At 39.8% G+C, this 12926-nt stretch overlaps 1 protein-coding gene across 3 annotated transcripts in view; it reads left to right on the top strand.

Annotated features, from left to right (window-relative positions):
* Positions 1–3242: 3242 nt before the first annotated feature.
* The window catches only part of PLS3 (plastin 3), a 76426-nt gene continuing 66742 nt past the window's right edge, over positions 3243–12926 (top strand). Inside the window, exons 1-2 of one of the 3 annotated variants that reach the window (XM_032476001.1) lie at positions 3243–3383; positions 3805–4049. The gene's annotated coding sequence lies outside the window, so the exon portion shown is untranslated. Of the gene's footprint in view, positions 3384–3804; positions 4050–4779; positions 4909–12926 lie in introns of all 3 variants that reach the window. The other 2 variants (XM_032476000.1, XM_032475999.1) reach the window with 2 other exon arrangements.

A 12926-nucleotide genomic window follows, 5' to 3' on the forward strand; every position in this document is an offset into this window, starting at 1 on the left:
AAAATGTGAACTGGTTCAGCCGCTATGGAAAACACTATGGAGGTGTCTCAAAAAAGTAAAACTAGAACTACCATACAATCCAGCAATTCCACTTCTGTGTAGTTATCCAAAGAAAACAAAAACATTAATTTGAAAATATATATGCACCCCTATGTTCATTGCAGCTATTTAGAATAGCCAAGATATGGAAGCAACCCAAGTGCCCATTTAATAGATGAATGGATAAAGAAGATGTGGTGTATAACATACAATGGAATGTTACTCAGCCATAAAAAAGAATGAAATCTTGCCATTTGTGGCACCATGGAGGGACCTGGAGGGTATTATGCTAAGTGAAATAAACCAGATAGAGAAAAACAAATCCCATATGATTTCACTTACATGTGGAATCTAAAAAGTGGAACAAATGAACGAACAAAATGAAACAGACTCAGAGATACAAACTGGTGGTTGCCAGAGTGGAGAGGGGTGGGGGGGATGAGTGAAATAGGTGAAGGGGAATAAGAGGTACAAACTTCCAGCTATAAAATAAGTCACGGTGGGGGAGGGTATATAGGTCAGTGGTGGAGTGCATGCCTAGTATGCATAAGGTCCTGGGCTCAATCCCCAGTACCTCCATAAAAAATAAATAGATAAATAAATAAACAAACCTAATTACTTTCCCACCGACAAAAATAAATAAATAAAATTTTTGAAAAGTCACAGGGATGTAATGCACAGATAGACATTATAGTTAATAATATTACAACAACTTGAATGGTGATGAATGGTAACTGGACTTATTGTGGTGATCATTTTGTAATGTATAAAGATATTAAATCATGTTGTACACCTGAAACTAATATAATATTGTATGCTAACTATAACTCAATTTTTAAAAGATGAATTAGAGCCTATAATCTGCCTCTAAGCTCTGAAAGGGACCCTGAAGATCATCTGTGTCTTTCCTATATATAAAGGAAAACTACCAACTTTGGGTTATTTTGTGAATGACCCCATATGAGTTAAATTGACAGTGTGAAAGATCAGAAAGAAACGCAGTTTGAATAGAGCTTTGAGTCTGAGTCTCCTGTCTTAGAGCAAAATGTTAACTTCTGAAAAGGCCCTTTAGATTTTGGGCAACACAAAAGTAGCTCAGTTACATCAAAATGGCTATCTTAACAGTATTCATTAAAATGGAATTCTACTTGGATTATATTGTTGAACTTGTTAAATAGGACTCTCAACCAGCATTCAGATAGGTACTTCTGTGTTTAGGGCATGTTTTATCTGTTGGAAACTACTGAGGCAATGCGTGCCACTGCCTGCGCACCTTGTGGCTTTGAAACTACGGACCACTGCACTTCCATTAAAGTGACATTTCCTGACAACTAACTTTTGCTGAATTCTGACATCCTCCATGTTAGTAAGTAAAGTAAAGCTTATGTACAGCTTCCATGTAGCCTTTTCTGAATAAAAAACAGGAAAGCATCAATAGCATATGCATAGGATTCTTAAAATTGTGACTCATTCTAAAGCCTAACACTTGAAAAATAAACTAAAATAGAATACTAAGTAATTGAGACAAATACATCCATACTTGAAAATTCAGCTTGCAGAGTCCCTTTGTACAGACATACTAAGTCTGTAATTTTAAGTTTTAAAGCAGGTGGAAGCTCTGCAGTGGTGACTTACACCATAAAATGTAGGAAACTGAAGTACTATATTGAGTGTATCTAGAAATTTTGTGTAAAGAATATCAGAAACCATACCAAACCTTGGGCCAGTTACTGAAAGCCAGAAATCTCATTTTGAGCCCCTTGTAAATATGTGTGGCGGTGTACTGCCTGGTCCACCCAACACGAACATGTTGAAATCAGTATTTTTGTGCTGACCCAAACCTGACCCAGTACAAAATCTGTCACAACAAAAATTTAATGTTTCTGAAAGCATGATTGCCCTCTCATTTCTTTTTCACCTTTCTGTGCCTTTCATATGTTCTTCCAGTTGGTTAATCATTAATTAATATTTAACGAGGCTTTTTCCCAGTGCCAATTCCCTCTCTGCTAGTCTGGCTTTTTAGGCAGTATATGAACTCCCCTTTCCTGCCCATTTAAGAAGTTCTGGCACTCACTATAGGTTAATTTCTCTAAGGAAATTCATAACAGCAGATGAAGTGAGGGTTCCTTGACAAGACCATTCAATTTTTCAGGCCACTCTTAATTTAGCATTTTTCCTAGTGCAAATAAAATGAGATGTACTTGAATCAACTTTAAATTCTTTAAAAAATTTCCAAGCCCACATATCTTGAACAAAATGGTTGTGACTGAAGCAGGAAAGGGCCTCGCCTTCTCTTCTACAGCTGTCCCACAAGCCAGTCTCTTGACCTGACCCTGGAGAATCCGTCAGCATCTGGTCCTCAGGGCCGATTTTGGACCTGGAGTGAGCCAAAGGTTTGGAATGCAGATAAGGAGAGGAAACCTTGCCCATTCAGGAAAGAGGTCAGCTACAACATTGGAGGCCAAGAAGAAGAAAAGGTACTCTGGGAAGCAGGAGCATGTCTCCAAGTTTTCTGTGGTGAAAGGAGACAGATGAGAATTGATATCCATTTCCAGTCAAATGAGTGGAACCATGTTACTTCCACCGCCCCTTCCTAACTCCACCTCTCACTCCTTTTCCGAATGGACAAACGGACCAGACAGGTGATTTAGGTCAACTGTTTACTTGGCATGAAGTCAAATACATGAGAGCTCCGTCCTGTCCCTACATCTGCTTCCTAGACCCAGTAGAAAAGGGAAGATTGCTGAGGTTTTCCCTCTGTGTTGTTCCACACGTGGGCTGACTGGAGCAGAAGAAACTACATCACGTCCCTTCCTATGCCGAGCTTCTCTTCGCGACGCTGGGGAGAAATTGTACCCTCCATAGACTTAAATAGGGGCTTGCTGACGTTCAAACTCTCACTCCGACATTCTCAACCCTCTCATTGATTCCACACAATTTTTTGGAACGTGGTCCCCCGAGCCAGGCTCCAAGGACTTCTAATTTCAGCCAGGGAGAGGGAGAGGGAGCCAGGGAGAGGGAGAAACAGGAGCAGAGGACCAATCTCTGATCCCTGCCGCAGAGTTACAGTCCCCATCCCTCCAGGGCGCCCATCCCGGTGCCTATTCTCCCAACTCCCCACCCAGTTGATGTGACAGGCTCGTGGCCCAATCCCCTTCCTGGTTCCCAGGCCGACTGCTAGCACCACCCGAGCCAATGGCGGCGGCCGAGGAGCGGAGGGGGTTGGCAGGAGGGGAGGGAGCGGTGGCTTTAGAACCACAGCCGCAAAGATTCCGAGAGGCAGAAGTTGTCTGAGTGCGTCGGTCGGAGGCTGCCGGGCCAGATCTGGTACTCTGCGACTTTCTGTAAGTGCTTTGCAGGCGCGGGAGGGCACGAGGGGAGCGGGGTCCCTGGGCGTGGGAGGGAGTGGGTCCAGGGGAGAGCATCTCCGGGAACCCCGGCAGGAACGTGCCTGGCATGGGGGGCTGGGGGCCCAGAGAGGGAGACTGGAGAAATATCAGTCGTAGCCCTTGGGCGCCAAAGCGATCGTTCGCATCAAGGATGGATGGGAGTGAGCGAATGTTCCCCACGACTACCACCCGCCGCAAACACGTTTTCTGCTCTTCACTGGCGAGATAGTGTTTTCTCACTAGTTGCTCTTAACTTCTTGCCAACCTTGGGCTGGAGTCCTTGACGCCAACCCTTGCCCTTCTCCTTTTCCGTGGCGGCGGGGCGGCCCCGAAGTGGAAACCGAACGCCTAACTTCCCTCTGTCGTCCTTCTCCAGCTACTGCCACCCTCCTCCCCCTCCTCCGTCTGCTCCGGACTCAGGAAATCCCGGAGCCGGCTGCCTGCGACGCCTCCAGCCTCCGCTCGCCCGCCTCTGGTGACCTCGCGGGCTCACCCCGGCCCCCGGGGCTCCGCGGGGTGCCGTGGCCCAGGGAAGGAAAGGCTCCCGTTGCCTGCCTTTCCGCCTGCTTCCCTTGCCATTAGCGAGCGGGAGCGTCGCGATCGCACCGCGTCTCCCTATGAGTAAGCACTTTTTTCTTTTCAGTAGCAGAACATCTCCGGGCCATTAGGGCAGTACCTTTACCGTTCTCCTCTCCCCCGACCCCGCGTCGCCTGTCTGGTCCCTTCTCAGCTCCTCTGGCTCAGCAGCCCCGAGCGCGCAGTCGAGGCTGTGGCCGTCCGGGACCTCTCGGGGCTCCTTCGGAGGCAGAGCAGAAGGGGAGGTGGAAGGGGGGCAGTATCCCCCTCCCCCGACACAGCTGCACTTGCTGGTGTTTACTTTCCCCCCGTCGCAGCACTTAGGCGCTCTAATGAGAGGCTGGGGGACGCCGACCACCCCCGCCTTGGCCTCTCGCCAGTCCCAAAGTTGCCGCCACCGCCGCCGCCGCCGCCGCCGCTGCTGTTGCTACTACTTGCTCTAATGTGCTGGCGATCCCGACGGCCCGGCTCCAGGGCAGAAGATCCCAGCCCGGGAGGTGGAGTGGGCTTAATGCTTTCTGACACTTCCCGCCTGCATCGCTTCTTGTTCCGCACCTGATCTGCACAACATCCCGGGTGGTGCACAAGGTTGAGTTTAGAACTAACTGGGTTCGAGAGCCTTGCCATATAGGATCAGATAGACGGGATGCTGGGGGTGCCCGGCCTGTTAGGAGGGATGGGGGGTGGGGAAGAGAGCCTGGCTGGCCGCACAGTTGGTAGAAAACCTAGATGAAATTAAAACCTTTGAGAGGTAAGTACATATTCTGCTTTACAGGATTTCAAAGTGTATTTGGGAGCCTGAACTTGATCCCGAAGATGCAACTTACAGTGAATTCCAACGTAGTGGCCGAAGCCCCACACATGCCAGTTGGCATCACGTGCCCAAGTCTCTGATGCCCCTAGGGTAATGGTCACATGACTTCTTTTGACTTAAAACTGGAATGTAATGGCTGAAGTCCATTTTCCCAAAACTGCCGCGACGAAAAAGGGGAGAGGGGTGTGAACTAGCCTGTACTCAAGGGAACTCTACTTAGATTTGGATGAGGGGAACAGTAAGGGAATTTGGCACTCAGATTTTATCCAAAATTAAAAACAGGAGCTGTTTTTAAAATAAGGGCTTGAAATATGTTTGTGCTGGGATATATATCTCCCCTGTGGCTCTTCAATCTAGTTTTGGCTTTTCTAAATTTTAAAAATATCTTACTAATTATTTCCTAGGGTAATCATCCTTTTATTCATGCCCTATTTCATTCCTAAATGATAGATTTGAAGCTATATCACATAAGTTAGTGTTAAAAAAAATTAGGCTTTGTCCATATTCCTGGGTTTGGCCTATATTCCAATTGAACTGTTCTCTATATTAGGCATCTGCTTGAAGGTGGTGGATAATAATCTCTTGGCTAAAATTAACCATCAGTTATTGTGGTTTGGAATTAATTGGATCAGAAATCAGGCACAAAAACTGGACACTAAATTTAAGAAATCGAGCTGGTTGGATTTTGCCTGTCAATAGATTAGTAGAATAATAATAAGAGGAAATGGGAACAACTCCCATAATGACCAATACCTGACCCTGTGGCCCAAGTTAAGACTGCTGGTGGGAAAATGTGGCAATTTTGCTTTTGCTATTCAGATTATATATTGCAGGGTATATTAAAGGGCAGAGGGACATATGAGGTTGGGGGTTTAAAAGCTTTACTTATTTACAAAAATAGACCCAGTTGATCAGTATTCAGTCTTCAAAACAAGTAGGGCAGCTAAAAATGAAACTGGGAACATTTAAGAGATTTTGGCTTTGTATGCTTTAGCCAAAACCTCGTTGTCTACTGCAGCAACCTCTGAATGACTTGAGCGCTCCATTTTCATGCTGTGCATGGGTTTGTAAGCCTAAAAACTAGAACAACTTTAAAGCACATAGTTCTGACGGCAAAGCTAGCTTTGCAGCACAATTAGCTGAAAGTGGACTCGAGCTGCACCTGAGTTAATTGGAGTTAACTATACTGGTAGATACACCCCCCTAGTGGAAGTGAGGGGATAATATAATTTTAGACTGAACTCCTAATATTTAACCTTAAAAAAAAGAGGAGTACAACTATCCAACTAGGTTAAAATGGTAGGAAGATAAGCTCTTCTTAAAATAGTATATAACTCGTGTCAAAACAGGATCCTCACTAGGCTCTCAGTCCACAGCCTTTCATTGTCTTGGGGCGTCTACTCAGTTACAACCACTGACTTCATTTTTTAGTGATATGATCTAATAAACACACGCTTTCATTAAAATTAGGGGATTGTGAGTCAAATTCTTAATTTCTACCGTTAGATCTAGCAAGTTACCCAACTTTCTTTACCTGGAGTGGGGAGCCAAATAAATTATGTTCTGCCTTGATTTAACACAGACAGTCAACACTGAAGACCAGGGTCTCCAGTCTGATGCCATCATTTAGAGTCAGTTGCTAAAAATGTCTACGCTTAATGCATTTTGGGTGGAAGGATTAATTATAACTAGTGAGCAATATTTGGGTTGAGATTAAGTCTCTTCTACAAATGGTTACAAGCACATTAGACTTGACCGTGACTGTTTATACTGGCAGAATGTCAGTATCCAGGGCACTATCAGGAACCACATGAAATTTTGCTCGTAGGCAAACAGCGTGATTGTTTCTGAAAAGAAGGGGGTAGTAGTTTGGCCAGCTTGGCCAGCTTGGCCAGCTTGGCCTGAGCACGAAAGTGATTCTTTTTGGTGAAACTGACAAGGAAAAGGAGAAAAGTCCACTTCCCATTATTCCATAGCCTGTTTTAGGCATTTCTACTTGCCTTTCTAAGAAATTTACTGACATATTCTTAGCACACATGATAAATTCATGAATTTGCTATTGTGTTTGCTATAATCTGGGTGGAATGTGTATGCCAAATTGTTTTTGCTTTTTAGTACAGATTTCACAAGTAGCTGGTATAAAATTGAAAATGAGCATCTATCAATACATGACACTTTGAGTATCTTTTTGGAATCATTTTGTACTTGCTCGAATGACAACTTTTCTTCTGGTGAAAAGTGATGGGGGAGAGTTTGATCTGTGCAAATAATAAAACTCAGTTTAGAAGAAAATAGCTAGATCATGTTTTGAGTCTGTATAATTGTTCTAGAGAGTGATACACCATATAATGTATGTTCAATGTGTTGGAGGTTTCAGAAGCTTTTTGGATACATCATACTGTTGGAAGGTCTTTTAGATACCAGTGGTCACTAGCTGTTTTTAGTTTGGGGAGAGTTTTGGTTAAAATTATGGCCTGAAAACATAAAAAACCTATCTAATCATGAAATGTCAGTCTCAGGAGAAGATCTGATAATTCGTGGGCCAACTTGTAGTTATGGAGGTGAGACAGCTTCCAAAAATTTAATATATTTAATAACATAGAATTTGCCTTATTTTTAGCACTTGAAAGACAAATATGAGAGAGTATAAACTGTTTCAAGGATGAAAAAGCGTTGCTATTAAGTGAAAATTTCAATACTAAGAGGGGGAGGGTCATAGCTCAGTGGTACAGCACATGCTTAGCGTTACAGGTCCTGGGTTCAATCCCCAGTACCGCCATTTAAAAAAATTTTTCCCGATACTAAAGGGGAAGTATGTTAAACTTGCTTCAGAAGAACTAGATTCTAGACATGGCTTTGCCACTGACTCATAGTTTGATGTTGAGAAAATCACTTAAGATTATTATATTGATAACTGACGTTGAGTACATACACGTGCCAGATACCATACATTTTCTCATTTATAAAATGAAGGCATGGCTCAAAGATTTTGGTTTGCAGGGATTTTTCTTCCCAAATAGATATAGTCTGGCTTATTTCAGTTATATTTATCAGTTGATTTTTTTTCAAATTTTAATGCAACTATACTGAACCAAGCTAAATACCTTCCTAGTTGGCAAATCGGTGATTATCCAGGAAGATGATCACCAGTTGCTTATTCCATGACTCATGTTTAAAATACAGAGACACCATTTATATCATTCCTTATCAAGGAATTTTGGCACATTAAACCTACTGATTTTATATTATGAGATAGCTTAATTTTTTTAACAGTGTAGAAATTTGTTTGATGATAAGGAGGTAGTATTGTTTACTGGAAAAGGCATTGAGTGGAATCCAGGGTCTTTGAGTCCTCTACAATTTGGACAGATAGACCATCTTAAGTAAATCATGGAAGTTCCCGGTGTTCGTATCTGGATTTTACTTTGTTTGTAAGCCATCTGTTTCCAATCTATGTATTTCACAGGCACGCTGAAAGGATAAATGAGCTATGTAAGCCTTGGCTCTTCGGCAAACAGGTGCTCTATAAATTCAAAGTACTGTAGTAGTATATCATATAAACACTAAAGCTTTAACAGGAGTTTACAAAAATGGTAGAATTCTCATCACTTAAGTCTTGCCACATTTTTACTCGTCTGTAAGTGTTCTCCAGCCATCCACTTTTACAAGCAAAGGAGAAATAAAGCCAGACATACTATAATGAAAAATAAGAGACATGGTTGATAACAAGCGAGTAAGAACCTATATGTGTAATACTTCCTTATATTTTTTCCCTCCAGTATTGTGCCAAATAGCCTATTAAAGCCATTAATGTGGTGGAATTTTTTTTAACCCTTCCCAAGTAACTACTGAGCAGTATTTTGGTGTTCATTGGTAATCGTTACAAAATCCTTTGGCTTATTATACTTCATTCTTAGTTTTATGATTGCCTGTAATACGAGGTTTTGTGCAAAGCTGCTCAGGAAAAAATCAAGTGTTTCTCTGTATAATTGCACTCTAAATTGCATATGCAGGTATGGATAAGCACATAATCTGTATGTTTAAGTTGTATGCCATCATTAACACAGAAAAGGTGTGAAGTTAATGGAGATCTTCATTTGAAAAACAAACATGTTTTGGGCTAGAAGACTTCTGAGGGGTCATTTTCTACCCCCGCCCTCAAAACTATTAACTTGGAATTGATTTTCAATGTCTGTTTTCACCTTGCCAATTACATGATGGTTCTTTGTCATTCTTTGCGTTATCATGCATTTTTATTTTGTAGGCTAAAATTGATAACATTTGTTTAAGTATCATTCGTGTAGTGATAGTACTTAATGAGAATGAAATAAGCAGAAAACCCTGAGTTAAAGGACTTTTGAAATAACCTGGTATCATGACTAGTTCTGAAGAGGGTTCTTTTTGCTAATTGAAGTCATTTTCTTTTGTAAATTCTGAGCTCTTATTTCTAACATCTCTTGTTTAAAAGATTAAATAGCAAATCATTTTTTTGTAATGTAACCCATTGATTGAGAATACAACTCTGATTCTCTTAAGCTGTGTTTAACTTATATGTATATATAAAATTTGTTTATATATAAAGTGTATCTATAAAGTTTTTACTTTCTATAAAATAGAATTTGTGAGGGCAGTATAATAGCTGTGAATTTTCATATTATTGCATCCTATATTATATGCTCTAATTACAGTGTTGCACTCAGACTGACATTCTGCTGTTGACACTGAATAATAAATATCTTGTCTTTTGTAGATGAATGTAATTTTTAAGGCTTTTACCTGTATTTCTTAACTTGCTTATGTATTACCACTTTTGCCATTTCTTACTCTTTTTGATGTTTGGGAGTTGGTATTTCAGGTCAGGGAGAATTACCATTTAAGACTGTCAAGTGTTTTCTCAGAGGTGAAAATGGTAAATGATTCCTAGGGTATATCCTATTGCTATCAGTATATATGATTTAGTTAATCTGCTGGAAAATGTCTTAAGTGGTTGTGTACTTAAGATGGGCCGTAGTAAAAATTTTAGAGGAAAACATAAAAGAGTTTATAAAGAAGAAAATAAAAATTACTCATAATTGTACCATTCGTTCATATTTTTTAATCTGTTTCTTGTGCAGAAAGTAAGATATTTTAAAATTGAGATCATACTGTATATACAGTGTGTATCCATTCTTTTCATGTTTTTATGTTTACATGTAATCAGATATTTTTGAAAATGTGTAAATTACTGCATGCTGTTCTATATAATGGATATTTCATACTGTATTTCACTAATCCCAGATTGTTGGAAGTTGGCGTTCTCTCCCTGTCTTATAGATAATGCTTCAGTGAACATCCTGAGGCAAAAACCATTTTATGACTCTGATTATTTCTTTGGGATAAACATTTAGAAGAGAAATTGCAAAGATTTTTGTTTTTAAAGATGAATTCCTTTGACAGTCTCTGAGATTTAAACATTGGGTTAAAAAAAAAAGCCGTTCTTTATATAGCGTTTCGTATGTGGCTAAACTGGAAGCTGGTTTAGGTAAAGTATATGTCTTGGACATATTTTGGTTTCCTCTGATCTACTTAGCAGGTGCAAGGCAGGATGAAGTAGAATCCGTGGGGTGTACAATCATAGGAAGTTCTATTTTTTGAAACGGAACTGTTAATGGGGGAAGGGAGACAGGTTTGTATTTAAGTAGCCATTAGATTTCAGGTTGCTATAAAACTCAGTTAAAGTATACAAAGCTTATTTGTGACCATAAACCTTCAGGATCCTAAAGAAACTTTTAATCCTGAAGTTGGTTAGATGGCTGTGTTTGTTGATAGGCTTTTTAATCTCAGGCTGTTGGTCTCTTGAAGTACAGCTACACCTCTGAGATATTTCAGTTGGGTTCCGGACCATGGCAATAAAGTGAATCACACCAATTTTTTGGTTTCCCAGTGCATATAAAAGTTATGTTTACACTAGACTGTAGTCTGTTAAGTATGCAATAGCATTATGTTTTAAAAAATGTAGATACCTTAATTTAAAATCCTTTACTGTTGAAAAATGCTTATCATCGGAGCCTTCAGTGAGTCCTAGTAACATCAAAGATCACTGATCACAGAGCACTCTAAGAAATATAATGATAATGAGAAAGTTTGAAATATGGTGAGAATTGCCAAAATATGACACAGAGACTTGAAGTAAGCAAATGCTATTGGGAAAATGGTGCCAATAGACTCGCTTGACGCAGGGTGGCCACAGACCTCCCAGATGTAAAAAGTGCAATATCTGGAAAGCGCAATAAAATGAGGTATGCCTGTTCTTTGACATTCCTCAATAAACTCAAAATTTTATATTTCATTCAGGTTGCTTAAATAATTAAACTCAGATCCATTAGTGGGAAAATTTCTGATGCCACCAAGTTAGTTTGTGCCCAGTTTCAGTCTATGGTATATTCCCAAATTACAACACTTGACTTAACAAATATTTTGTATATTTGAAAGGCTCATTGCACACTGCATCTACCTCTCTAAACTTACCCGTGCTGCCTCACAGACCCTTTCCTGATGTTTGTCTCTTTCCCCCAGTTCACCAGTGGCACTAAGGACCATGTTGGTCTGGGCATCCCATGATGACCCAGAAGCGGTGTGGAAAGTTTTGTCTGACCGACAACTCATTCTCACCACCTCCTTTTTCTGTTCTTCTCAGAGAGATCATGTACATGCTAGGTGTCGTAGTCAAGATGGATTTTAGCATAAAATATGAGTTCCAATGGTTTTGCTATTTTATATGTCTGTGATACTGGGGAAGTTTCTTAACTCCTCAAAACCTCAGTTTCACTATAAAATCGGGATAATGTCACTTGTTTCCTTAAAACCGAGAACATTTATAAAGAAATTAACGTATAGTAGGTCCTCAATCAATGTTCCCATTTACAGGGCAATTAATGTTGCCTTAGGTGATCTTTGTCAGGTATCTGTATCTACCTCTTCATTTGCCTCTAATTTAAACTTTTTTTCCTGAAGTATCACCATTCAAGATAAAGTAGTTTATTTTTTCTGTTTTATTTAATAGTATTGTGAAAATACGACTTTCTAATGCTTTTTATTACAAATGGGGAGGATTTTAACAATTTTCCAGGTTGAAGAAGCTTCCTGGCATAGCTAAGAAACCTTTTTTACCATTTAATTTATCCTTTTATGAGGATATGCCATCCAGCAGTCTAAATTCACCCTCAAAGGAAAATTGGAAACATGACTCTTTTAATATATATTACAGACACGATTATAAACTAATTGCCACTAACAAATATAGCTTAGATCAGGATGAAAGGTAATAGGTAATGTTGCTGCCTGATTTTTGAGGGAAGAAAAAAAAGGTTCAAGTTCTTCAATGTTTCTACAATGGCAGAAATAGTCTTGACATTAGTGTTTAGAAGTTTACCTTTGAAAATATGGGAGAAAAGAGAATAAACTAGTGAAAACTAAAAATGCTGGTGAAGACAGAGAGTTATAAATTAAATCTGACACGTAGCCTTTAAACATGGGTGAATCCAAAACATATTAATCTTAAATTTACAATGCCCATTATTTCCTCTAGTGGAAGTTTTCAAAAGCAAAAACCAGGAAATGATGACGGACATTGACACATTCAGTAAATATTTTGAGCAGTTTGTGGGTCTCGAGTTTAAAGCTACAGTTGAATCATTTTTGCAAGTGATTATAAATAATAAAAATTTTATATTTTGTCTTAATGACAATTAAAAAAACAAATATAGCCAAGTAAGCATTAAGTATAGATAACCAAAAAGTAATATTGATAGATTTACATGTTTAAAAATATAAGCCAACCCATACATTTGGTGTCTTATCCTAAATCAAAGTGTTCCAGCATTAGCTGGCCCCCTGAGGAAAAAAAAAAAAAAGCAAACTAGAATATATTTACAAATGCAAATGAAAGGTGGCAAATTTCCCTAACCAGAGAAGATTTGTGTAGAGATGAAGGGAAGTTTGTTATGTTAAGTCAAGTACCTTTAAATATGTAAGGATTATATAGAAGGCCTACAGGCCATATACAAATAGATGGAAAACTCAGGAAAACTTTAAAATGTGCCCAAATATATATTGAAATAGTACAAACT

Source organism: Camelus ferus, chromosome X (genome assembly GCF_009834535.1).
Source record: "Camelus ferus isolate YT-003-E chromosome X, BCGSAC_Cfer_1.0, whole genome shotgun sequence".
Lineage (NCBI taxonomy): Eukaryota > Metazoa > Chordata > Mammalia > Artiodactyla > Camelidae > Camelus > Camelus ferus.